The sequence below is a fragment of the Pongo pygmaeus genome, chromosome 10 (genome assembly GCF_028885625.2).
Source record: "Pongo pygmaeus isolate AG05252 chromosome 10, NHGRI_mPonPyg2-v2.0_pri, whole genome shotgun sequence".
Lineage (NCBI taxonomy): Eukaryota > Metazoa > Chordata > Mammalia > Primates > Hominidae > Pongo > Pongo pygmaeus.
Window position 1 is genome coordinate 114,028,054 of NC_072383.2, and position 27,801 is coordinate 114,055,854.

At 40.7% G+C, this 27,801-nt stretch overlaps 1 long non-coding RNA gene across 1 annotated transcript; it reads right to left on the reverse strand.

Annotated features, from left to right (window-relative positions):
* Positions 1-862: 862 nt before the first annotated feature.
* On the reverse strand, positions 863-27,801 carry LOC129009880 (uncharacterized). The gene is made up of 5 exons (XR_008492861.2): positions 27,673-27,801; positions 23,223-23,334; positions 23,034-23,102; positions 5,230-5,359; positions 863-1,175 (listed from the first exon to the last, which is right to left on the reverse strand). It is a non-coding gene; the product is annotated as an uncharacterized LOC129009880 (long non-coding RNA).

Below are 27,801 nucleotides of genomic sequence, written 5' to 3' on the forward strand. Positions count from 1 at the left end.
GTTAGAGAGGGGAATTCAGGAAAAAGGGGCAGCTTTGTAACAGAGGCTTAGCCACCAAAACCTTGGAAAAGGCCAGGGGTGCTTAAACTTGAGTGACTACCAGAATGTCCTGGGGGGCTTAGAATAACACAGGTTGCCAGGCCCTACCCCCATGGCTTCTGATGCAGCAGGTTCAGGATGGGCACCAAAGATGTAAATTTCTGACAAGCTCCCAGGTTATGCTGCTGCTGTTAGTCCAGGTACCCCAATTGGAGAACCACTGTCCTAAGCCCCCTGGGGTGCACAGGATTCAGACTGACTAGGAGCAAGGGTAAGGTAGCCCAGGAACTGAGACCTTCCAAATATGCGGATTATGCAAACAATAATACCAGCCATCTAGTCCATTACTAAAGGCTTCAATGACTTCAAAACGTTCATGGAAGATGTGTATTATTCACATCTCCCTATTCACTAGTCATGGCATAGCCATTCTGATTTTTTAAAATGTTAAATAATGAGTAGTTTTAAAGAAATGTAGCAAAAACACTTGTTTATAAATGCAGCATAATTGCCCTTTGATTTTTCACCTCTGAGTGATGAAGTGTTCAAAAAGTGTCCTTCAACAGTGTATTAGTCTGTTCTCATGCTGCTAATAAAGACATACCTGAGACTGGGTAATTTATAAAGGAAAGAGGTTTAATTGTCTCACAGTTCTGCATGGCTGGGGAGGCCTCAGGAAACTTACAATCATGGCAGAAGGGGAAGAAAACACATCCTTCTTCACATGGAAGCGGCAAGGAGAAGAATGAGCAAAATAGGGGTTGGGGGGAAGCCCCTTATAAAACCATCAGATCTTGTGAGAACTCACTCACTATCAGGAGAACAGCACAGAGGTAACTGCCCCCATGTTTCAATTACCTCCCTCCAGGTCCCTCCCACGACACATGAGGATTATGGGAACTACAATTCAAGATGAGATTTGGGCAGGGACACAGCAAAACCATATCAAACAGCCAATCAATGAAATGAAAAGGAATTTCATTCTTTATCTGAGTCTATCAAAGGATGTCATTGAGGATGCATTTCATGGCTCACCCCATGTCACTTCCAGTGAACATTTTACCATCCTCAATTTTCTTCGACATACTCAAGGACATTCCCCCTTCAAACTCCTCACAAAAGGTCTCTCTTCAACCCTGGTAGAAACAAAGAAAAGAGAACATTTTCTATTTCTATAAAAAAAAGTCATTGGGATTTTGTTGGGGATAGCATTGTATCTACAGATTTACTTTGGGTAGTGTAGATGTTTTAACAATATTAACTCTTCAAATCCATGACATGGACTTCTTTCCATTTATTTGTGTCATTTTTAATTGCTTTCATCAATGTTTTGTACTTTTCACTGTACCAGTGTTCTACAGTTAAATTTGTTTCTAAGTATTTTTTTTAAATACAGTATGTCTCTCCTTTTATTTAGACCTTCTTTGATTTCTTTCATTGGCATATTGCACTTTTTAGTATATGTATATCATTTAGTCCTGTATATGCTTTATCAGATTTGCAGCTATACTGTTGTAAATGGTATTGTACTTTCTAATCTTTGTGTCCATGTGTTTATTGGTAGTTTGTAGAAACATAATTGTTTTTGCATGTTTATCTTTTTGATGCTATTGTAAATAAGGTCACTTTCTTAATTTTTTTGCCAATAGTTTATTTTTAGTGTATGGAAATGCAGCTGATTTTTTTTTTTTTTTTTTTTTGAGAGAGAGGGTCTCACTTTGTCACCCAGGCTAGAGTGCGGTGGACCAATCATGGCTTACTATAGCCTCGACCTCCTAGGATCAAGCAATCCTCCCACCTCAGCTTCCTGAGTAGCTGAGACTACAGTTGTTTGCCACCATGCCTGACTAATTTGTTTTTTTTTTTTTTATTTTTGTAGTGATAGAGTCTCACTATGTTTCTCAGGCTGGTCTCAAACTCCTGAACTCAAGCTATATTCCTACCTCAGCCTCCAAAAATGTTGGGTGAGCCACCATGCCTGGTGCAACTCATTTTTAAATGATGATTTTGTATCCTGTGACTTTACTAAATTCATTTATTAGTTCTAACACTTTTTTGATGGAGTCTTTAGATTATGCCATCTGCAAATAGAGACAATTTTACTTTTTTTCTGATCTGAATGTCTTTTTAAATATCTCATTTTTTCCCTAATTGCTCTGGCTTCTAGTACCATCCTTAATAGAAGTAGCTAGAGTGGGCATCATTATCTTGTTCCTGATCTTAAAGGAAACACTTTCAGTTTTTCACCACTGAGTATGATGTTAGCTGTGGGCTTTTCATATATAGCCTTCACCGTTTTGAGGTAAGTTTCTTCTACACTTAATTTGCTGAAAGTTTTTGTCATAAAAGGGTGTTGAGTTCTGTCAAATGCTTTTGCTGCGTCTACTAAGATGATTATATGCTTATTAACCTTCATTCTCTTAATATGGGATATTATATTCATTGATCTGTGTATGTTGAACCATCCTCGCATCCCAGGGATAAATCTCACTTTTCATGGTGTATGATACTTTTAATGTGCTGTTGAATTTGATTTGCTAGTATTTTGTTATGAATTTTTGCATCTATGTTCATCAAGGATATTAGCCTGTAGTTTTTTTTCTTATAGTATCTTTGTCTGGCATTAGTAACAGGGTAATTCTGGCCTAATAAAATATGTTTGGAAGGATTTCTTCCTCTTCAATTTTTTGGAAGAGCTTGAAATATATTGGCATCAATTCTTCTTTAAATGTTTGCTAGAATTCACCAGTGAAGCCATCTGGTGCTAGGCTTTTCTTGGTTGAGAAGTTTCAATCTAGGCAATGATTTCTTGGATATGACACCAAAAGCATACGCAACAAAAGCAAAAAGTTACTAGTGGGACTACATCAAATTGAAAGCTTCTGCAGCGCAAGGGAAATAATCAACAGAGTGAAAAGGCAACCTATGGGATGGGAGAAAATATTTGCAAACTGTTTATCTGATGGGGGTTAATACACAAAATATACAAGAACCTCTTACAACTCGATGGCAAAAATACAAATAACATAATTTTAAAATGGGAAAAGTATTTGAATGAATATTTCTCCAATGATTTACAAATGGCCAAGTACAAAAGGAATTCAAAATGTTCATGGAAGATGTGTATTATAAAAAAAGCTAGGCATGGATTTCAAAATTTTTTACATGGAAATAAACTTATATTAACTTGTTACAACATGTCTCAACAGGATCTAGTTGGAGGCACTAGGAAGGATAAGACATCAGTTTGAGAATAGTCCTTATCAAAGCAACATGAATTCTGCTAAAATTGAAGGAAAGACAAACATCAAATGTATGGTAAAGCTTGGGTAGAAGAATGGTAAAATCATCGATGTTTTATGAAAAATTTATGGGGATGATGCCCCAAAGACATCAGCTGTTTGCAAATGGATAACTCACTATAAGAAAGGATGAGACAGTGTTGACGACGAAGCCCACAGCGGCAGATCATCCACAATGATTTGTAAGGAAAAAATTAATCTTGTGTGTGACCTAATTGGAAAGGATCAATGATTAACAGCAGAGACAACAGCCAACACCACAGACATCTCAGTTGGCTCAGTTTATGCAATTTCAACTGAAAAATTAAAGTTGAGCAAACTTTCTACTCAATGGCACCAACACCATCAGCTGCATCCAGACCTGCTGCAGACAAGAGCAGAGCTTTCAACGAAAATTTTGGACAAGTAGAATTAAGGTTCTGAAACATTTCTTTGAAGAATTGTAACAGGAGATGAAACATGGCTTTACTATTATAATCCTGAAGACAAAGCACAATCAAAGCAATGGCTACTGAGAGGTGGAAGAGGTCCAGTCAAAGCAAAAGCAGAGCAGTCAAGAGCAAGGTCATGGCAACAGTTTTCTGGGATGCTCAAGGCATTTTGCTTGTTAACTTTCTGGAGGGCCTAAGAATTATAATATCTGCTTATTATGAGAGTGTTAGTTAAAGTGTTAGCAGATAAACACCTGGGAAACCGTCACCAGAAAGTCCTTCTCCACTTCAACAACACTCCTGCTCATTCCTCTCATCAAACAAGTGCACTTTTGCAAGAGTTTGAATAGAAAATTATTAGGCATCCACCTTCCAGTCCATATTTGGTTTCTTCTGACTTCTTTTGGTTTCCTAATCTTAAAAAATATTTAAATGGTACCCATTTTTCTTCAGTTAATAACATAAAAAATATTGTCTTAACGTGGTTAAATCCCCAAGACCCTTGGTTCTTTAGTGATGGACTAAATGGCTGGTATTACTGCTTGCAGAAGTGTCTTGAAGTTGATGATTCTTATGTTGAGAAAAATAAAGTTTGCATTTTTTATTTTTATCTTTTAATATAAAAGATAAAGTTTTTCTTCATGAACTTTTGAAGTCCTCTCATATATGAGAAGGTGCTCAATATCACTAATCATCAGGGAAACACAAATCAAAACCACAATGAAATATCACGTCATACCTATTAGAATGGCTGTTTTCAAAGGGAAAATAGATGTGTTGGCAAGGATGTAGGAAAAAAAGAACTCTTGTATGCTATTGGTGGGAATGTAAATTGGTACGGCCATTTTAGAAAACAAAATAGAAGTTCCTCCAATAATTAAAAATAGAGCTACCATATGATCCAGCAATTCCACTCCAGAGTTTATAGCTAAAGAAATTGAAATGAGGATTTTGAAGAGATAATCTACACTTCCAAGTAGCACTCGCAGGTAGCCAAGTCGTGGAAGCAACCTCAACAAAATATCATCCAGGCTTAAAAAAACAAGGAAATCTTCCCATTTACATACAATATGAATCAAACTGGTGGACGTTATGCTAAGTGATACAAACCAGTCACAGAAGGATAAATACTGCATTATCCCATTTCTATGAGAAATCTAAAATAGCCAAACTCATAAAAGCAGAGAACAGCATGGTGGTTGCCAAGGCTGGGGAAAGAGGGACATGAAGAGTTGTTTCCTCATTGGGTATAAAGTTTCTGTTATGCAATATGGATAAGTTCTCAAGATCTTCTGTATAACATAGTGCCTGTAGTTAATACAATAATGTGTACTTAAAAATTTGTTAAAAGGGTGGATCTCATGTTAAGTGTTCTTAACACACACACACACACACAAACACACACACACACAAATGGACACAAGAAAACTTTGGAAGGTGATGGATCTGTTTATTACCTTGATTGGGATCCACATTATTTGGGTATTATTGCCACTAAAAATATGACTATCAAGGAAGCCAGGTGGTACTTTTTTTCCATTTTTCTCAGTTGATTTTGCCAGATGATTCTGTTCCAGTTACTTCTTCCTGCAAGAATAAGGATAGTATACACTAAGTTTATTTTGTTATTGTTGCTGTAGTCTTTTCAGATGAGACGAAAAAGTCATGAACTCTATCAAATCCCACATTAAAAACAGCAACAACTATGAAGTCTCTGTAGAAGTTTAAGTGATGTGAATTCTAAAAATTAAAGAGAATTTTTAAGTGCAATTGCTAGAATCTCAATTCATCAAAATAAATGTAGTTTGAGATTTGGTACCATATTAAAAATTTGGAAGCTGCTGTCATGTTGTGACTAATTTAATATTCTTGGAAAATAACGTTTTTGTGGAGGGAGAGAAGTGCTGATTTTCTCATTGACTTTGGCAGGGGGAGGAATCCAGAAAGTAGGATATGGGTTTCCCACTCTTGTACCCCCAAAATGCCTACATTACCTCCAAAACTCAGTGAGAAAATGACCCACTTATTTGGACCTCAGATCTCCCATCTACTCTTCAAGCAGTGTAACCTTTTTTAATATGGTATATGTTGGAGTTTAAATATAAGGCTTCTCTTGAGAAAAGATTTCTGCTGCTAAAAGTAGGTTGATCATCTCAATGGTAAAAACACATTTCCCCCTTGTGGGACTCAATAAAACTATTTTCAAGTTTAATGGAAAAAATAGGCTATAAAATTGTTTTATTTTTCCTGAATAATTCTTTCTGATGAAAAAAAAAAAAGGGTTATTTGTCACTGATCTAAACCATGGTTTTGTATCTTTCAGGTTTATAGGAAAATAAGAAGCTCTCTCTCTACTCGCACCTCAATGTTACCACCCCCAAGCAAAACCACAGTCCATTTTCCCTGTTGAGGGCCCCATGTATGATGTTAGAAAAACGATCTGGCTGTCTTCCCTTATGTCTGTTTCAAAGGTTATGGACATAGCTCTGGTTTCTCTATTTCCCTGAGCATATCATTATTTAAACACCATGCACGGATTCATGTAAACCAATGGCTTTTAGCCCTCATTTTGTATCCAAAGCCCCTGGGAACTTTAAAAAAATCTAGATTCCCAGACCTCATGCCAGATCTACTGAAAGAGAATCTCCAGGGGTATGTTCTGGGCATCTTTAAGAAAGAGCAACTTAAGGATAGTTTTCTTATTCTTCCTCCTGAAATCAGAGTATAGTCAGTATCATGGAGGGAAGCTGGCTTCACCATCTGAGCACAAAAGGCTGTTCATCACCCACTTAGACACCAACAGGTGGGCATGTCAGGAGGCCCAGGAGCTTCTGAACATGACCTTTCTCTTCATGCACAGGCCCTTTCAAGGTCAAAATACTCTACTGAGCACCATCTTGGTTCCTTTCCTCCATACCAGACACTGCCTAAGACAGGTGACACTCCTGAGGAGAAAGGTTATCAATTCCTAAATTAGCATCTTCCAAATGTACTTATCCTGTGCAATGCCCAGAGGAAAATAGAGCTCTGTCGTTAAGTTCAGGATATGCTACTAGCACCGACTCTCTTTTAAGAGCCAGTATGCTGGTGCACGTCTGTGGTTCCAGCTACTCTGGTGGCTGAGGCTGGAGGATTCTTGAGCCTAGGAGGTTCAGACAGCAGTGAGCCATGATCGTGCCACTGCACTGCAGCCTGGGTGACACAGTGAGACTCTGCCTTGGGAAAAAAAAAAAAAAAGAACAACCAAGAGCCACCACGCACTTGGACTCTAAAAAATTCTGCAGTCAAGCAATCTGTTCACTGAGCATTCCCCACCTGCATTTGACTACGGTACCCTTTTCTATTAATATCCCTATCAGTATCTGAGGAACACACTTTGCCAAATGTTGATCCTGACTATGAGCTGCTGGATATAAGGTCCAGTGTCCCCTGATGTCTTACTCCTTAAAGCAACTGGAGAAGGAGAGGAAGCAAGGCAGAGTCCAGGAACAGGAAAGACATAGTTTGGCCGAGGGGATTTAGCAGCCTGATAGTAATCAGAGAACTTGAGTGTAATTGCTTGTGTTGTTTCTGAAAGCATCTCAGCCAGGCTGGTGGTCCAACGTCCAAATTAGCTAATGGGTACAAGAGGGCTTTACATGTTTAGAAATGAGGGCTTTTTGGATCAGCACTCAAAGATACTCCATTTTTTTTGAAAATTGCCATTTTCCTCTTATATCATGATTCTCAAACTTTAGCTTGCATCGGCTCCCCTGGAGGCTTACGAAAACACAGATTGTCAGGTTCCACTCCAGGAGTGGCTGAGGCAGCAGGTCTGGAGTGCGGTCAGAGAATTCGCATTTCTAACAAGTTCCCAGGTGATGCTGATCTGTTGGTCTGGGGACCACACTGAGGATGACTGCTTTAGGAGGTAAAGAAGTGCAACAGAAGAAAGGAAGGGGATACAAGCGATAGACAAAGAGGAAACCGAATAAAAAGAAGAAAGAAAATATAAAAGAGGAGTGGGAGAGAAGATGGGGAGATAGTGAGAATGACAGGAGAACATGGGAAAGGGGAGAGAAAAAGCTAGGAAGAGAGAGGAAAGCTAGGAAAAGAGGACCATAATAGAAGAATAATGAGTAAAAGAGAAGAAAGAGGGAGAAAAAGAAAGAAGGAGACTGAGCTGCTTGAAGACTTGTGCCAGGTGTCAACACTGGCATCTGGGCAAAGGACCAGTGGGAGGTAAGCTTCCTGCATCTGTGGGGACACCTACTGTATACACAGCAACAACTTCCGCATCCATATTGCTTGTAGACATGTCCAGGTTTCCAGTTCCCTGGCCTCAGCTTGGCTACACCAGCTGCTTTGGAAGCAAATCTGGCTCCAGTTAAAGGAGAAAGCCATGAGAAAGGAGGACAGAGTTCTCATGTCCTTATTTCCCCATCCTGACCTCCTCCCCTCCTGGGTCTTGTCAGATCCTGGATTCCCTTCTCAACTTCCCCTCTAACCCAGAAGGACTGCCAACTGAAGCTGGAGCCAACTCTCCCTCCCCAGGGCTTCTGCTCCCAACTGCTGGCCTGCACACGTCCTCCAGCTGCCCCAAGACTCACCAAGCTCTACCTTTGGGGCTGTGCTGGTCTCCACCTCCAATGTCAGACAAACAAATGGGATCTTAGAGGTCCAAGGAAGCCCCACTGGGGGTTGCTGATAAAATTCACACGTTGTCCCTTGGGCAGCCTTCAGGGCTAGGATGTGTGCATCATCAGAACCCAAAGCCACCTCCACGAGAGGAAATCCTACTGGGTGGAGAGGAGCCAGGGTTTGGCTATGCCACCTCATTCAAAAGAGGTGCACAATGGCCCCTGGAGATGGACTCTGTTGTAGCAAGAGGTGGATAAACAGGCCGAGGAATTGTGGGCTCAGCCTGGGAATCAGACTGAGATGGCAGTACCTCTCTCCCCTGGAGGTGCGAGAAATCCTGGCTATAAATCAAGGAAATTAAATAGAGTGCAGGGCTTAGGGTCATTGCTCAAGCTCCTAATCCAGATTCCAGAGTTGCTGAAAGGATCACCACACCCAGCAGCCCAGAAGGAGGGAAGCTCTGTTTCACAGGCTTTCCTCTCCCCAGAGCACAGTGAGGAGACTGGATGTGGTGGGAACTTCAAGTGCGTAAGCTGCTTCGCCATCCCAGGGCAGCGGAATGTGAGAGCTGGAAAGGGGCTCACAGACCATCTCCTCCTAATGTTCCCCTTTTAAAGACAGAGAAACCAAGACCAGATGAAGAAAAGAGGAATTTGTATAAAGGCACAGAGGCATTTGTTATCAACAAAATCCACAGGCAAATAAAATCACAGGTAGCAACTGGAAACTGTGCCAGGGAGCAATTTACAGGTGATTTGCTTTGAGAATCATGAGGTCCTGCAGAACAGTAAGTGGGGATAGAGCAAAGTTCCAGGAGGCAGGACCCATCCTGACAATAAACAAGCAAACAGCAAACAGGTGCCTTTGCCTATCATACAGCTATGCAAGCACATGCATAACTTTTTAAAATTTTTCAACTTTTATTTTAGATTCAGGGGGTATATCTGCAGATTTGTGACATGGGTATCATGCACGATGCTGGGGTTTGGAATGCAAATGATCCCATCACCCATGTAGTGAGCATAGTACCCAATAGGTGGGTTTTCAGCCATTTTCCTTCCCTCCCCCATTTAGTGGTCTCCAGTGACTGTTGTTCTGATCTTTATGTCTATGTGCATTCAATGTTTAGCTCCCATTTATAAGTGAGAACATGAGGCATTTGGTTTTCAGTTCTTGTGTTGGTTTACTTAGAGTAATGGTTTCCAGCTCCATCCATGTTGCTGCAAAGGGCATGACTTTGTTCTTTCATATGGCATGCATAACTTTTTGTAAAATTTTGTCAAACATTTAGTATAAGTGGAAAAGCAACTTGGAGAGAATGAAAATCTTACTTACCATGCAGATTAAGGAATGACTGTGGGTTTCTTTAAAGCATTTATGATGTGTCAGACATGGGGCCAAGCCCTTTACTTTAGTCTTCTCAATCCTCACAAATGCCAGGAGGAACTATTTTTGTTGCTGCCATTTTTCCAATAAGGAGAGTGAGGCACAGAGCAATAATTGCTCAAGATTGAAATCTAGCCTCTCTGTTTTTTATTTCACTCTCCAATATGAGCATTTTTCAGTAGCAGAAATTATTTTTCTATGGCATCACTTTTAAGGGCTGACCATGATTTCACGGTAGAGTGGACACAGTATCTGAGCACACAGGGTCTGTGCTCATCTCTGTGGCAGAGTTCTGCAAACTCTTTTTCTTAAAAGGGAAGAGAGTACATATTCTCCGTTGTGCTGACCCTGGGGTCCTGTTGCAAGTACTCAGCTCTGCTGCTGTGGCACGTGCAAGTAGCCATAGACAGTACAGAACCCAACAAAATTTCATTTGCAAAAACAGGAGGTGAGCTGAATTTGGCGAGCGGGCTGTAGTTTGCTGTCTGCACCTTGCTATAAGGTCTCACACCTAGTAAATACTCAATGGTTACAGTCATTGTTATTGATGTTATCTATCAAAATAGCTTTAACAATATATGATAATAACATACATACATCTCTGGGCCAACTTCTCCTGTACAGACACAAAATTGTGGAGAACAGTGATTCTTCAACTTTACCATGCATGAGAATCCATGGAACTTGTTAACAATGCGGAAGTGGCCTCATCTCCAAAGAACCTGATGCAGATAATCTGAGTTAGAGCCCAAGAATTGGCAAAAAAAAAAAAAAAAAAAAAGGGGGAAGAAGAAGAATAAGAATCTGCTATTTAAAATTAGAGCCCAAGAATTGGCAAAAAAAAAAAAGAAGAAGAAGAAGAAAGAAGAATCTGTTATTTAAAAGAGCATTATTCCTGTGTGGCCCTGATGATGGAGAACTGGGGTGAGCATGCTTACAAAAAACATTAAGCGTTTGCTTAGATGAATCATGGACTGAAAAGCAATGAAAGACGTCATGGGGAAGGCTGGCAGGAAACTCATGAGCAGGGAGGAGCCAAGTCATGTCCCTGGCAAGACAGTCCTTCAGCCACTTTATGGTGTCCCTGGAAGGGACAGTGACCAGATAGGCATGGTGGAGTGTTGAGAACAACAGATCTCATTGGGAAAGCATCTACTATGTGCCAGGTGGTTCCCCTGGGTTAACTCAATTCTTTCAACAACTCTTATCTGTCCCCTCCCTATCAGAATGCAGCAGGGAGGAGCAGAGCTTGGCTACCAATGGGCAGGATGCTGATGTTAGGGTTTGTGTTCTTGCCACTTCTTCGCAGAACCCGCATGAAGATCTGGGAGTTTGGGGGATGGAAAAACTGGGACACAGAGGGTGAACTGGGCTCAGAGTGCAGAAGGGACCCATGGATGTTCAAGGCCACAAGATCCAAATAGGTCTGGAGGAAAAGAGCCTGGCTTTCCAGCCAGCTCTTGATCATATTGACTGTCTGATTTCTCAAGAGTCCCAAGGGGAAGTTCTCAGATTTCCAATTCCAAGCAAGGGAATAATGGATCTTAGAATCAAGGTCACATGACCCACTCTATCCAAGGTCACATGACCCACTCTACAGTGCACCTGTATCAGGATCCAGAGCCCAGTGCCTGAGTTCTTGCTGTGGTTTGGCAAAGAGATTCCTGCTACTTCAATTTTCACTGAATGGCCACCCCTGAGCATGCAGACGAGGCTTGATAAATTATAGCTGAATTCCCCTTGTGCCCAAATCTTTTTTTTCCTCATTTACAGTATTTTAGCACTGACAGTAATAAAAGCAAAAATTGTCACAGGTAGACACTTTCTCCATTGAAAATGATTTAATCTTCCCAGCATTCCTGTGGTAATCATGTGAGAATTAATGCATATTTCACAGAAATTTCACATCTATCAAATGTTACACCCATTTTAGAGATGTGGAAATCAAGGCTCCGGAAGACTATACGATGTTTTTCCTCAAATTGTAAAGTTATAAGTAGAGGAGGCAGGATGTTAATGATACATTTAACCACCGTGACATGAGCCTTTTTAGTTTCAAAACACTCACTCATGTATGATTTCGTTTGCACCTTACTTACAGCAACCTGTGGCTTGTTCAATGGTAAAGTCCTGGTTCTCAAAAGTGATTTCTAGACCAGCAGCATCCACAGCGCTTGAACTTGTTCAAAATGCAAACTTATCGGGCTCACTGCTAGACCCAATGACTCAGAAATTTGCAGAAAGAGAGATTCAGAAATCTGCATTTTAACAAGCCCTTCAGGCTATTGTGATACAAACTCACATTTGAGAATGAGAGTGTAAGGAATTCTTTTTATAGATGAGGGAACAAAGGCACAGAGAGGTCAAGCGGCCTGTCCAAGGTTGCAGAGGCAGTGATTGTGGAGATGGGCCTTAACCCCATTGTTTATGGTTTCTAATGAGAGACACCTGGGAGAAGCATTAAAATGCAGTTTCCCCTGTCCTCTCTAGACTGACTGACTCAAGATCTCCAGGGCTAGAGCCCCAAGTTTGTCTTTTAGCAAACTTCCAGGTGAGTCTAGAGCTTTAGAATTCTTCCATAGCTCCTGTTGGACTATACTCGTGTAGTTATTTTCTCTTCCCACTGTCCAGTTTCCTTCTTTTCTTTCTCCCACATCCTTTCATTTTTTTCCCCTTCTCCTATACTTTGGGCCTCTCTCCAAAACTAGCTAGTTGTTCATAACTTGTTTGTTGCAGAGAAACTAGAAGAAACCCAGTGTACCATGTCTTATACCTCTCCGTTTTTAAGCTGGTTAATAAAAAGTAATTAAAAGTCATCCACAAATATGTTTGTGGTTAGCATTTCAAACAGTATAGAATTTTAGAGATTTTTAGAGAGTAAAAGCTGTTTTTCTTCTCATCCTTCCCAAAACCAGACCACCCCCAATTACTGTTAATAGTTTAGTATGTAATGTTCCAGACATCTAAATTTTTTATTCAAATAAATATATGCACATATACACTCAGAGGATAATTCAAAACAGAAATGGAACTACACTATTCCTATTATACTGTGATGTGGCTCACTTAATAGATATTTTGTACATTCCTGTGTGTGATTTTGTTTGTTTGTTTTTTATTTATTTATCTTTTTAAAATTTTACTTTAAGTTCTGGGATACATGTGCAGAACATGCAAGTTTGTTACTTAGGTATACACATGCCATTGTGGTTTGCTGCGCCTATCAACCCATCATCTAGGTTTTTAAGTCCTGCATGCATTAGGTATTTGTCCTAATGCTCTCCCTCCCCCAGCCCCCCATCCCCTGACAGGCCCCTGTGTGTGATGTTCCCTTCCCTGTGTCCAGGTGTTCTCATTGTTTAACTCCCACTTATGAGTGAGAACATGCAGTGTTTGCTTTTTTGTTCCTGTATTAGTTTGCTGAGAACAATGGCTTCCCTGCAAAGGACATGAACCCATTCTTTGTTATGGCTGCATAATATTCCACGGTGTATATGTGCAACATTTTCTTTATCCAGTCTATCATTAATAGGCATTTGGGTTGATTCCAAGTCTTTGCTATTGTGAACAGTGGCTCAATAAACATATGTGTGCGTGTGTCTTTATAGTAGAATGATTTATAATCCTTTCGGTATATAATACAAATAAATATAGCATATTCTTGCTAATGGTTATAGAGTATACCACTTTTGAAAGTATATGAATTAGTTGAATTAGTCACGAATAGATGGTCATTTTTGTAGCTTCCTATTTTTCACTATTGTAAACAGCATGACCCTAAATATGTGCTTGTACATATGCTTTTGTTTGTTTGTTTGTTTTAAGACAGGGTCTCACTCTATCATCCAGGTTGGAGTGCAGTGGTACAACCTTGGCTCACTGTAACCTCTGCCTCCTGGGTTCAAGTGATTCTCCTGCCTCAGCCTCCAGAATAGCTGAGATTACAGGTGTAATCTGTATAATTTTTGGATAATTTTTGTATTTTTAGTAAAGATGGGGTTTCACCATGTCGGCCAGGCTGGTCTCAAACCCCTGACCCCATGTGATACCCCCACTTCGGCCTCCCGAAGTGCTGGTATTACAGGCATGTGCCACCACACCCGGCCCATATGCTTTTTTGAATATGTGTAGTCTGAAAGGCGAATTGCTTTGGAGAGAAAATACTGGGATTCAACCTTCTGTCCACTTGGCAATTTTCTTCCATTCTTTTGCAGTCAGAGTTTTCTATGCCTAAGAGGGTAATTGACACAGGATGACAGCTACTGTTTTCATTGCTGCTTTTCCTTTTTACCTGCTTCTGGGGAGTAAGGGAGAGTTGAAAACTGAAATGGATGTACTCTCTTGCCAAAGTGGGAAGATTGTCATGAAGGCCAGCTCAAGCTTTAAGACAAAAGCTGTTAATAGTGCTCTTGACATCATTCTTAGAGAGAAAGAAGATGCGCTTACTGATTGAAAAACTTGGCCGTTTTTAGCACAAGGAAAGTTGGTGAATTTTCCCAGGTTAAGTGTGAAACATGACAGAGCTTGGGTGAGCTGCTCTGACTCCCTATTCATTGTTGCTATTTTCTTTTTTTTTCTCTTTTTTTAAATTATACTTTAAGTTCTGGGATACATGTGCAGAACACGCAGGTTTGTTACATAGGTATACACATGCCTTGGTGGTTTGCTGAACTCACATCTGAACCGGTCATCTACTCATTGTTGCTATTTTCTATGAAGCCCCAATCCCCAGTGATTTCAGTATAAACACCATACAGCCACCCACACCCCACCGGCTCCCTATGACTCAGTCACATACTCATCCCTGAGTCATTAGAGAATGGAAATCATGAGCAAGATCTGGCTCACACCCAGGGAGTGACAAAGCATGTCCAGAAAATCAGGGATTCCCCTTCTGCCAAGGAGGCGTGAGTGGAGACAGTCAATTCTCCATGGTCAGGAGGGGGATGTTTCAACCTCTGAGGTTGGCAGAACTGCATGTTGTTTTGGGAAACTGTGCATTGCAGCAATTGTGAGAGAACAGAACTGTCTTCGAGGCAAGAGAAATAACAGAGCTGAAATAGACCATGCAATAATGGCGAACTGTAATCTCAGGTCTCATTGGCGCCATGCTCTTAATTATAAATAGTATTTGAAACCCATTTTTCTCCCTCTTTAATGATAACAACTAAGTTTGTTAAGTAGTTACTCTGTTTTAGGCACTATCCTAGGGAATTAGAATACTGTAAGTATTTTGGACAACAATTTGATCCTCAGGACAACCCTTTTGATAGGATTATTGTGATCTTCACTGAAAATTGAAGAAACTGAGTCTCAGAGGCTAGACAAGGACTTTGTTACACAGTTAAGAGAGTGTGAATCCCAGGCATTGTGAAAGATTACAATAAGCATAAAATAAAAGGTTCCAATGCATGTTACAAATCATTACTGAAAAGAAGCAAATGCATTTAACCTCAGAATTAGCTCGCAGTTTCTGAAGGTCAAGAATCTGGAAGCAGCTTAACTACATGGTTCTGCTTCAGAGTCTCTCATGACATTGCAGTCAAGTAGTCAGATGGGCTGTCATCTCATTTGAAGGCTTGACTGAGGGAAATTCATTTCGATGCTTATTCATGTGGCTGTTGGCAGGAAGTCTCAGATTCTCACTATGTGGGTCTCTCTTCAGGGCTGCTCCCAAAATAGCTCCCCCCACCTGCCCCCTCCGTGATCAGTTGAAAGACAGAGAGGAGAGAAGAGAGCGGGGAGAAGGGAGGAAGGAAAAAGGAGAGCAGGAAAGGGGGGGATGGGGGAGAGATAATATACCTGCAATTTCTTTTGTTATCTAATCTCAGAGGTGAAACACCATCACTTCTGCTGTATGCCATTGGTCAGACCAACCCTGGTACAATGTGGGAGGGAACTACACAAGGATAGGACTATTAGAAGCTGGTTACCATAAGAATACATCTCTCAGCTAGAAAATCTTTGTGGTCTTCATGTGAAACAACACACCGAGGACCTAGTATCCTTTATTTTTTCTCTCCATCCATCACTCGGACCAATGTCAAATGTATACAATTGGAGGGAACATTTCTTCCCAAAGAATGAGGAGCTTCTATGTTGATTCTGCACGAGAATATCACCCAATAAACTTTGTTCCTGTCAACTCAGTCTCCTCAACAAATAGGCAGGTGGCATTGTCTTCCCTTTTACCACCTTGAATCAAGGATGCTGGTTATTCTAACTCCAATTCCATCTCAAAAGTTAACTCTCTACCTTGCTCTGTCCTCTCTGTGATGCACGCAGACTATAAAACTCATGTTCCCTTACTGCTGGCTTTCAGTTGAGTTTGACCAGTGATAAACACCAGCAGAAGACTGAGGGTGGCAAGAGAGAGACCTTGGGTATCAATGCCTCTACTCCCTCTCTGCTTCTGTATTATATATCTGAAAGGGTTTGTGGCTCCCCGTGTCTACACCACTCACTGGGTGACTTCACCTCTATGGCTCCAGCTTTCATTGGACCCCAAGAGTCCTTTTCCTCCCACTGCCCCTTGTGTTCCAGGGTTGGTGACAACTTCCTGCTGTTAGAAGTCCCTGATGGTGCTTCATCATCCATTTCTGGTTCTCCTAACTCAGCTCACAATTCTGTAAATAGCCCTTATGGAAATGTCTCTCAGTTAAACAGCTGAATGCATTTTTTTTTTTTTCTGCTGGGATCCTGGCTCCATAGACAATGAAATGGGCTCTGACTTCCACACCTTTGTTTCTTCACACTTCAAGACAATCCATTAAACATGTATAAGTGTACAGAAGGGCGTAAGGCTCACTTTCGTAAACATGGGATTTGAGAAATCCCTCGAGCCATATTATGGGGTATGAGGATTCACATGGCCTAGGATTCACATGGCCCTGACCACCACATCAACCTCACAGAACCTTTTTGAATCATCAAAAGTTTTATGCATTTTAAATGTGGAATGCGTGAACGTGGGCTTTAAGAGGATTTCCGGTGGATGATTACCTAGGGCACTGAAATGTGAGGAGCTTGTTGGCAGGAAGTCTCTTCCTCATCCCCCAAATCCCACCTCCCTACCAAAACCAATCACAGTTTGCAATTTGAGTTATGTAACACTGTGTATGGCCTCCTCTTTATTATAATTTCTTCACAGGAATCTTTATTGTTTTTTCTTTCTGAGGAAAGAAGGTAGAGGAAACCTAAGTTTAAGAACATCCCTTCCTTAGACGAATAAAATGTAGCAGTCTTCTATTACTGATCGTGTCTAAGAGAAAAGAAAAATAGCAAAGCTGGCAATGATTTTGCAAATCACTCCCTCTTACATTCATTCATCCATTCACTTATTCATTCCAAGATCTGTACCTTGTGTTAGGGAGGTTCTGAGGGTGCACAAATAAATCTGATAGGGTATCTTCCCTTAAGGAGCCCACAGTTAAGAGAAATTAAGCAGACAAGAGCAAAACAGTCAAAGTAAAGAAGAGCTTTTTGTCATTGTATTTGTTTGTTTGTTTTTTTAAATCTAGACTTTCTCTCTTTTTCTCTACCACAGAAGGTCAAACTGAGGGCGCATTTTTCCACATGCTGTGTTCCATAAGAGTAGATTAAATAATTAGGATGATTTTGTTCATATTTAAGAAGCCATTTCTCAGGCAGGCTTTATGGAGGAGAGGTGGAGAATGAGGGCACAAAAACCCAGGAGAAAACCATTCTAATTAAACCATACCTCCAAGCTAAAGGAAATCTCTATTTTTTTAGGTTTTCTTTTTTTTTATTAAATAAGCAAACAAAATCCTCTCACTTCGCCTCTTTGATGAATCCTTGTTTCACAGCGGTTCCTGAAGTTACAACAGTACATGGGACCATTAGTCCAATCACCAACTATCAACTCAAGCTGGAGGAAGACAAATGAAGCTTTCTCCCTTTTTCCCTACACAACTTTAACACCACAATTACAGATGTACACATCAAGGTAGGAAGATTGTTGTTGTTGTTGCCTGTTGTTTGTATTTTGGTAGAACTTCTTTTATCTTTTGTTCTTGGAATTTAAAAGATCTAAGGGAGTTGACCTGGAAAGATATTTATACTTTATTGTAGAATGGGTAAAGTTGTTTACTAAAAGATATATACAGTTTCATCTCACTTTTATGAACATATAAGTGCATGCCTGTGTGTGTCTGGGTGTATATAATACTTAAGAATGTACAGAAAATGTGGATGAATATAAATTAAAAGGTAGTTTTCATTTTAAGTAACAAAATTGCAGATCATTGTTATTTTTCTCTTTGTGTTTATATGTTTTTTTTCAAATTTTTAACCTTTTAATATTGCTACCACTTATGGAATACTTGCTATGTGTTTTCGTAAGTGCTGTTTACATCCATTACCTCATATAATCCTTTCAGATACCCCACAGAGAGGGGTCCTATTACTGTTCCCATTATGCAGATCAAAAAAGTGAAGTCCAGAAAGATTAAGACTCTTGTGTAAGGTCACAAAACTCATAAGTTGTAAGTTTAAGATTGGATCGGCCAGGTCCTGTGGCTCACGCCTATAATCCCAGCACTTTGGGAAGCCAAGGCAGGCAGATCATGAGGTCAGGAGATCGAGACCATCCTGGTCAACATGGTGAAACCCCATCCTTCCTAAAAATACAAAAATTAGCCGGGTGTGGTGGCGCGCGCCTATAGTCCCAGCTACTTGCAAGGCTGAGGCAGGAAAGTCACTTGAACCTGGGAGGCAGAGGTTGTAGTGAGCCGAGATTGAGTAACTGCACTCCAGCCTAGTGACAGAGCAAGACTCCATCTCAAAAAAAAAAAAAAGATTGTGTTTTTTATGTGAAGATATTTTTTAAAACATTATCTAGAAAAAGAACTATGGAATTAATTCCTAAGAAACCAATTTAGAGAGTTAAAGGGAAGGGCGAAACTCACACTCATTTGAAAACTCCCTACCACATTTTCTAGAAGCCAAGTTGTTTGGCCAAAGCTCCAGATATTGGTGTGGTTAAAATGAAATGAGAAAAAAGCAGACCAGCAAAGAGCACGATGCCATTTTTCTAAGAGAGAGAGAAAGAGAGACAGTGTTATATTTTCATCTAAGATGATTTTCATTATAAGATTCAATATTGATTTGATGTCCTCTTTTATTTAGAGGGGTATGAGATGAATGGTGTGAAATATTAAATATATGTACCTATCCTTTATTTTAAGATGTGTCCTGATCTCAGACATCAGGAGAGCATGTATGTACCTTAGAATCAAGGAATACTCATGGCAGATAATCTTTGCAGAAATAAGGACCAAAGTCCGGGCATGGTGGCTCAGGCCTGTAATCTCAGCACTTTAGGAGGCTGAGGTAGGTGGATTACTTGAGGTCATTCGAGACAAGCCTGGCCAACATGGCGAAACCATGTCTTTACTAATAATATATAAATTTGCTGGGCGTGTTGGCGGGCACCTGAAATCCCAGCTACTCAGGAGGCTGGAGAATTGCTTGAACTCGGGAGGCGGAGGTTGCAGTGAGCCAAGATTGCATCATTTCACTCTAACCTCGGCGACAGAGTGAGACTCTGTCAAGAAGAAAGGAAGAACGAAAGAAAGAGAGAGAGAAAGAAAGAAAAAGAAAGAAAGAAAGAAAGAAAGAAAGAAAGAAAGAAAGAAAGAAAGAAAGAAAGAAAGAAAGAAAGAAAGAAAAAGAAAAGGAAGGAAAGAAGGAGGGAGGAAGGGAGGAAAGGAAGGAAGGAAAGAATGGAGAGAGGGAGAGAGGGAGGAAAGGAAGGAGGGAGGGAGGGAAGGAAGAAGGAAGAAAGGAAGGAAGGAAGGAAGGGAGGGAAGGGGGAAGGAAGGAACGGGCAAAATATTCCAAGGAACAAAATATTCCTTATTATCTCTGCATTTCCCATGTTTTCTACATTGAATCCTTATCACTTTTGTTATAATTAAAAGTTTATCTTAAAGACAAAGTAATTGCACTCAAAAACATCTTTCTGCATTATACCCCATCTCTCATTATACCCCTTTTCTCTGTATGAACCCACAGGGGCAGAGATCCGTAGACCTCTCTGTTCCTTGAAGGGTTAAGCTATGTTTCTGGAGACCACTAGTATTTGACCTACAGCTGACCCATTTTACAGATGAGAAAAAGAAGAATCAAGTCAAATACAAGTTAGAATTCTCAGCCCCTATATTTTAGCAAGGGTCTTTTTGTTGTCTAACAACCTACTTTATAACCCCAAGAGGGTGGTGGATAGAAAGAGAGATATGAAAGGGAAAATCTCATGGAACACCCCAAACAAAAGCAAGGTAGAGAAAAACCTCTTGGAAGGTGATACTAGCTATGATGTCGCTGGAGTAAATACCCAGGGCCAGTCATTTGGAGACCTTTACTCTCCTAATGTAACTCAGTTCTATTCACTTTTCATGTTTGAGTGTCTTCTTCATTTCCTCACCTGTATATCTTCCTTGTCCCTTATAGCACCTCCTTCCTTACAGCTTCAAGTTACCATGATTCCTCCGGCCTTAGCTTTGCCCCACACGACCTCTCTGTATAACCTTTTAGCTCCCAAACTTCCCTGTCACCTCCACTCAGTGTCCTCCCAGCTAACTTACAGAAAGAGAGAGAATTACATTGGCCTGTTCACCTTCATCTGTGCCAAGTAACACCACCAGTGACAGCTCAGCTGAAAGGCAACCAATAAAAGACTTCCCCTGAGTCCATGGTGATCCTTATTTCCTTGTATATTGACACCACTCATGCATTTATGGGATCATTCATTTATTCATTCAACAACTATGTATTGAGCACCAACTCTCTGGTAGTTCTAAGCACTGGGAATATAACAGTAGACAAAACAGGCAACAGTGACACAGTGTGTGTAGGGGGGTCAGGCATTAAATATGATATGTATGTAAATTATGTAGTGTATTTGATAGGAATAAATAAGGCAGAGTGAAGTGGAGGGGGAGGTATTAGGGAGGTTATGATTTTAAATAAGATGGTCAGAATAGGCCTCCCCGAGGTGACATTTGAACAACAATTAGGGGTAAGGGAGTATTCCATGATGCTATTTTGGGAAGGAGTTTCAGGCAGAGGAGGCAGTGAGTGCAAAGGTCCTGAGGTGGCAATCATGCCTGGTATGTTTGAGGAGCATTATGGGAAGTCTGTGCCTCTGGAAGAGAGTGAGGAAAAGAACCGTGCAGGAGATGAAATCAGATACCCCCCAGCAGGTGGAGGGTAGGTGGCCACGTAGAGCCTGTGGGTCATTGTAAGCAATTTGGGTTTTCCCCTCCTTAGTCTAATGAAAAAGAATATTTCACCAAAGCACTTTAAGAGCCCCTCTTTGCACATGTATGGAGGTATTAAAAACAGAAAAAGTCTACAACAACTTTTCTTTGGGGGAAGAAAAGCTAAAATCATTACGCAGATAAAGTGCATAGAAAGTCCCAGTTGTGATGCTTGCATGTTTACACACACATATACACATGTATGTGTGCCTGCTCTCTCTCTCACACATGCACGCACACACTGTCCTCCCTGAGAAGTAGGGGTGATATAAATAGAGACAAGGCGACAGCGAAGTGGCAGCCTGGAGCCTTGGGCTGAGGTCGGATGAAGCCACGGCACTAATGCTAGTGAATTCTGATGATTTGGAGTGGTCATTAAACTAATAAGCCCGTCTCCAAATTAGCACAGCGGTTGCAGCCAGTGAACATTTAATCAAGCCACCTTCATTATTTTAGACACGGCACACTTGGCGAAAGTGGCTGTAGGAGACGAAACTGTGGACCCTCATCTGATAATTTTATCACTTGCCTGCCAGAGCGTGAAGGAATCAGCGTGATGAAGTTGCCCTGTTGGTTTCTTTCCCTGCCAGAAGGGAATGCCAGGGGAAAGCAAGCCTTCGTCTCCTCTATAATTACATGATCCCCATCTTTTTAAAAAATATCTTGTGATACATTCGTGATTTCCGATTTTGAATTTATTCTTAAAGTTTTACTAGTTGGTGTCTATCTTCTAAAGAGCTTCTGTGCTTCAATTCCTCCCATTCTCTCTCCACCTCCCTTTCCTACCAAAAATTGATCCAACTCCTGGCCCAGCAACCCCACCCTTGCAAACCTCAGCTCAGACAAGGCCATGCATGAGGAAGGAAGGTGGTGGGTGCCCATGGAGATTTTCAATTCCTCTCTTGAAATTTCTAGCCACACTCTCTTTTACATATGCCCCAGCATTCCCTGAAATGCCACCTTTTCTGGGCCAGTTTGTAATCTGTGTGGCCTGATCAAAGATGAGGGTGACCAACTCACCTTGGGTTTCCTGGGACTCTTCTGGTTTTAGCACTGAAAGTCCCATGTCCTAGGAATTCCTTAGTCCGTGGCAAACTGGGACTGCTGGTCCCCATGTCAGAGATTCAGCATCATTTCCTTCTCATAGTGGGCATCAGTTTTTTGAGTGTAGTTTGGGTTTATGTGGTTGTTATTAATAAAGGATGAAATGCTGTTTCCTATAAGCAGCTCTCCCTCTCTCTCTTTCTCTCTCTTCCCCTATATTTCTTCTCTCTGATTCTGTCTCAATTTCTTCCTCTCATTAGGAAGATTAGATGAGTTAACGCTCCATGCATGGGAAAGTTCTGTAAAGATAATTGCATCCAACCCCTTGATTTTAAAAACAACTCAAAATCGACATCACAGAGTGCATGGGGCGGGGCTTTCCCAGCCAGGAGGAGCTGCACGTAGAAACTGAGGCTTAGAGAGTTAAATACTGCACTCAGGATGCCGCAGGTTTGTCCTCGGTGGTCCCTTGCTTCATCCCCAGGCCTGCCTGACTCCAAACACTGCCCTGGTAGGCACTGTCTTCTATGGCCTTAGGGAGCCACTTAACTTCAGTTTCTCCATAATACAAAAAGATAAATAATCCCTGCATTTTCTTCCTCACAGGAAGATTTAGGGTGGAATGAACAAACATACTATAGATGGTTCTCTCCAGGAAAAGCAAGTGGTGAACAGTCTAATCATCATTGTGTTTACCCAGGTCCTTTCCCTGGGGTATTCACTTTTCTCTGCCTTGGATAGAAATAGAAAGTGTGTGTGTGTGTGTGCGTGTGTGTGTGTGCGTGTGTTGTATGTGTGTTTGTGTTGTGTGTGTGTATTACCTGCTGCTGAACAATTTCTCCATAGTTCTCAGAGAAAGTGGCCCTCTGTAGGCATAAGAGGGATAGAACATTGATCCTACAAAAGCATGCAAAGCTAACAGCTGTTCTTACCTTTACAAACACTTCTTTCAGGCCTGGGGAGGCCTCCTGGTTGGAGGATCAGGGAATTAGGCTGTGAAGCTGCAGAAACAGGGCAGAAGAAGAATTAAGTAAATAAACATGCCATTTGAAGGTGATTAAGTGGTTGACAGGAATCTCATCGTGGGTGGGTTAATTGATCAATATTTACTGAATCCTTACATTAGAGGCCATCCTGAGTCTTTAGAAGATGTCGTTCTTGCTGCAGAGGTAATGGAAAAGATCTTTAGAAAGCCAAGACTCCAGTCCCGGCATGTGGCAATCTATACTCTTTCTGAAATGATAATGCCCATGATCATTTATTGAGCATTTACTAGGACCCATGATGTACATTATTGAATGTGCATTATGGGTAAATATATATAATAGATAAATATACATAATATATTTTATTTTAAAATATACATTATGAAGTGTACGTTATTTTTATTGGATTCTCACTTAAATCTCTATGAGAAAACTGAGACTCAGAGAAGCTGAGTGACTTACCTGCTGGAATGCAGGCTTCTGCGTACACTTCTCAACTTCCACGGATTCTGCTTCCCTTCGCCTGAGTATCATTCCAGATAGGCTAGAGCAGAACTCTGGGATTCTTATTATGTGCACAGATCACCTGAGACCCCTTATTAAAATGCAGCTCCTAGATCTGGGTGCAGTGGCTCATGCCTGTAATCCCAGCACTTTGGGAGGCTGAGGTGGGTGGATCGCTTGAGGTCAGGAGTTCAAGACCAGACAGAGATGGTGAAACCCTGTCTCTACCAAAAAATGCAAAAATTGGCTGGGCATGGTGGTGCATCCCTGTAGTCCCAGCTACTTAGGAGGCTGAGCCATGAGAATTGCTTGAACCCAAGAGGCAGAGGCTGAAGCGAGCTGAGATCTCACCACTGCACTCCAGCCTGGGTGACAGAGTGAGACTCTGTCTCAAAAAAACAAAACAAAAACAAAACAAAACAAAAAATGCAGTCCCTGATTCAGTAGGTCTGAAAGAAGGGTCTAAGATTCTGAATTTCTAACAAACCCCCAGATGAGGCTGATGCAGGCAGTCTGCAGGTCACTCTTTGAGTGTCAAGGGGCTAGGATTTGTGGCAGTAACAAACATCCCCCAAATCTTGATGGATTGAAATAACAAGGGCTCATTTCTTGTGCATGCTACATGTTCATCACAGGCTGGCTGAGGGCTCTGCTCCATGCCATCCTCACTTTAAGAATAAGGATAATGGAGGAACTATCATTTGGAATACTGCCATTCACAAGAGCAGAGGAAAAAAGATCTCTTGTGGATCTCACATTGGCATTAAATGCCCATCAAGAAGTTCACAACTCATTGGCTAGATTTAATCACATGACCCTAAGTGCAAGGAGATCTGAGATTGTCTATTACATTTGGGAAAGATGGAGAGCCAGAAATATTTCATAAGCATCTGTAAAACCATCACAGCCTCCTACAAATAAATCCAACAAGTGTTTACCAAGCACTGATTAAACAACCAACACAAAGCGAGGCACTATGGGGGATATTCAAAAAACTCCTCGCTCCGTTTCGTGTGAACCCTGGCTACTTCAAAAATAAAAAGGAAAATATTTGAATAACAGTTCGAACTACATGCACACAAAAGGCACATCAAAAGTTTTGCAACTTTAAAATATGCAGTGACTACAAAGGATCTTTTTGACTTATGCAAAATTTGAATTGCACAAGACTTTCCAAAATAAAAACAATTGCATAAGCTGGGAGTGACTGTGTTTTAAATGGAGATCACTCTGTACGCACATTTTTGCATACTGTCTTTTTTTCTTATCATTTCTATATCTTGGATTTTATAGATGACATCATTTTCTCAGGCTGTAATATTCTATGATGTATTTAACCAGTCTTTTTTGTTGAATATTCAGGTTCTAATTTTTTTGGCCATTTTATTTTTTTCTTCTTTAAGAACACAGTACATCATTAACTCTAGTCATTCTGTTGTAGAGCTGATGTGAATTTATTCCTGTTATCTAATTGAAATTTTGTGTCCTTTGGCAAACATCTCCCCAACAACCACACCCCCTCCACCAGCCTCTGAAAACCAGCATTCTACTTTCTGTTTCTATGGGTTAAATGTTTTTAGATTCCACATATAAATGAGAGATCATGCAATATTTGTCTTTCTGTGGCTGGCTTATTTCACTTAGCATAATGTCCTCCAGTTTCATGCACATTGCCACAAATGGCAGGATTTTTAAAATAAAGCTGAATATTATTCCACAATGTATATCTACCATATTTTCTTCATCTATATGTCGTTCTGTTAATGGACATAGGTTGCTTCCATAACTTGGCTGTTGTGATTAATGCTGCCATGAACATGGGAGTGCAGCTATCTCTTGGACATGCTAATTTCCCTTCCTTTGGATGTATAACCAGTAGTGAGATTTCTGGATCATATGGTAGATCTATTTTTTTTTGAGACGGAGTTTTGTTCTTGTTGCCCAGTCTGGAGTGCAATGGCACGATCTCAGCTTGCAACCTCCACCTCCTGGGTTCAAGCGATTCTCCTGCCTCAGCCTCCCAAGTAGCTGGGATTACAGGCATGCGCTACCATGCCCGGCTAATTTTGTATTTTTAGTAGAGACGGGGATTCACCATGTTGGTCAGGCTGGTCTCGAACTCCCGACCTCAGGTGATCTGTCCACCTCGGCCTCCCAAAGTGCTGGGATTACAGGCGTGAGCCACCACGCCGGCCTCTATTTTTAATTTTTTGAGGAACCTCCATACTGTTTTCCATAAAGGTCATACCAACTCTGCTATTATTTGCAACAATGAATTAGCTGATGACAAAATATTTCTGCATATTTATTTCTTTAGAAAAAAACACTAAAAGTAGAATCATGCAGTTAAGAAAAATGAATGCTCTTAAGAGTTTTGCTATGCAGTGTCAAAATGCTACCATAGAGCTTATACCAACTCAGATTCCCATTAGCATTCTATGAATGTCCATTTCATCACACTCTCACAAGAATGGTAAGTAGGTTTTAATCACAAATTTGAGAGTAAAATATGTTATTGCAATTATGGCTTGTGTTTCTCTGGTAACTAATGTGTGTGAATATATATAGTTTTAAATATTCATTAGCGAAATTTTCATTCTCTTTCACTTATTAGTTTATGTCCCAGTTCCATTTTATTTTCCTTTGGGGTTTTAGAATTTTGCTTATTCTATGACTGCTTTATGTAAAAGAGCACTTAACCCTTTGTTGAATATATATGTAGCTAAAATTATTTCCAGTATGTCTCTTGCCTTTTAGTTATCTTTTTAAAAATAAATAAATAAATAAATGATACTGAGGAGACCTGATTTGGTCTAAGTGCTAAGGGAACAATTTGACAATATGTATTGAAAGTTTTTAAAACTTAATACTCCTTGAGTAAGCAATTCCACTTCCAGAAATTTTTCCAAAGGACATCCAAATGAATCTGCCAAAATACTCAGGTACCTGGTTAATCATTGTAGTGTTGCAAATCATAGCAAAATAAGGTCTTTATTTTATTTAGTGAGATCTACCCATTCTTTCTTTCCTTGTGTTTCCTTTTTATTGTTTATATCAATGTTATACTAAGAGACATAAAGATGATGTCATTTTACTATTCTTTGAAGTTTTCTTTTTTGCTTAATTAAAAATGGATAGATAGATAAAACAAACATGGATAGCTATATGATAGTAGATGATAGATAGGTAGGTAGATAGATTAGATTAAATAGATAGATATAGATAGATAGATAGATAGATACACAGATAATAGGTGGGGTGAATGGATGGGTAGATAATCATATATATAATTATGTATCTAAATACTGTGTATGCATAGATGTATACACACACACAGGCAGAGACAGAAAGGGGGAGAGAGAGAGACAGAGACAAAAACAGAGTCAGAGAGAGACAGAGGGAGAGAAAGAGAGAGCGAGAGAAATCCACTGGTTCCCTATATTAAATGTACATGAGGATCACATGCAGAGCTTTAGTAGCTTACACAAGTCTGGGCTCCTCCTCCAGAAACAATGATTCAGTGGGGTTGGGTGGGGCCCAGGCATGGAGGAAAGAGCGTGAGCAGTGGTACTAGGAACAGAAGCCAAGAATCAGAGAAAAAACAAGGGGACAGCTGAGTCACCTCCAAAGCAGAGAGCTAGAGTTCAGAATGAGCAAGCTCCTGCCTAACTGAAAGTAAAATCCACACTCCGTGGAACGGCACTGAGGGTCCATTCCCACCTGGCCCTGGAGCATTGCTCAGAGCCCACCTTGTCCCAAGCTCCCCAGCCTCAACACACCCAGTTCCCCTGGCTTTTGTTTCTGTTTCCCCAAAATGCCAAGCCGGTTCTTGTCCCAGGATCTTTGTTCCTGAGCTTCTCTCTGCCTGGGACATGGCTGTTTCTCATTATTTACTTAACAAAGTACAAAAAGCACATCCTCAGGGGCACCCTTCCTGGACCCTCTCTTTCAAACACCACCCCAGTTCCTCGTAACCAGGTACTTCCTGCCTCATGACCACATCTTGGGGCTCTCTCCTCCATCCCTCTCCGTGGGTCAGTTCTCTCCATCTCTTTCTCACCTCACCAGGGTGCCCGCTCACCTCTTCAGCTTCTGCTGTGGGTTGTCAGTAATTCAAGTCTGTCAGGCTCATCTCTGGAAAGGACAATGGGGATGGTGTCACATCATCTTCCAAGTATGACTTTCAGTTTCTCTTCACCTATCGATGTGC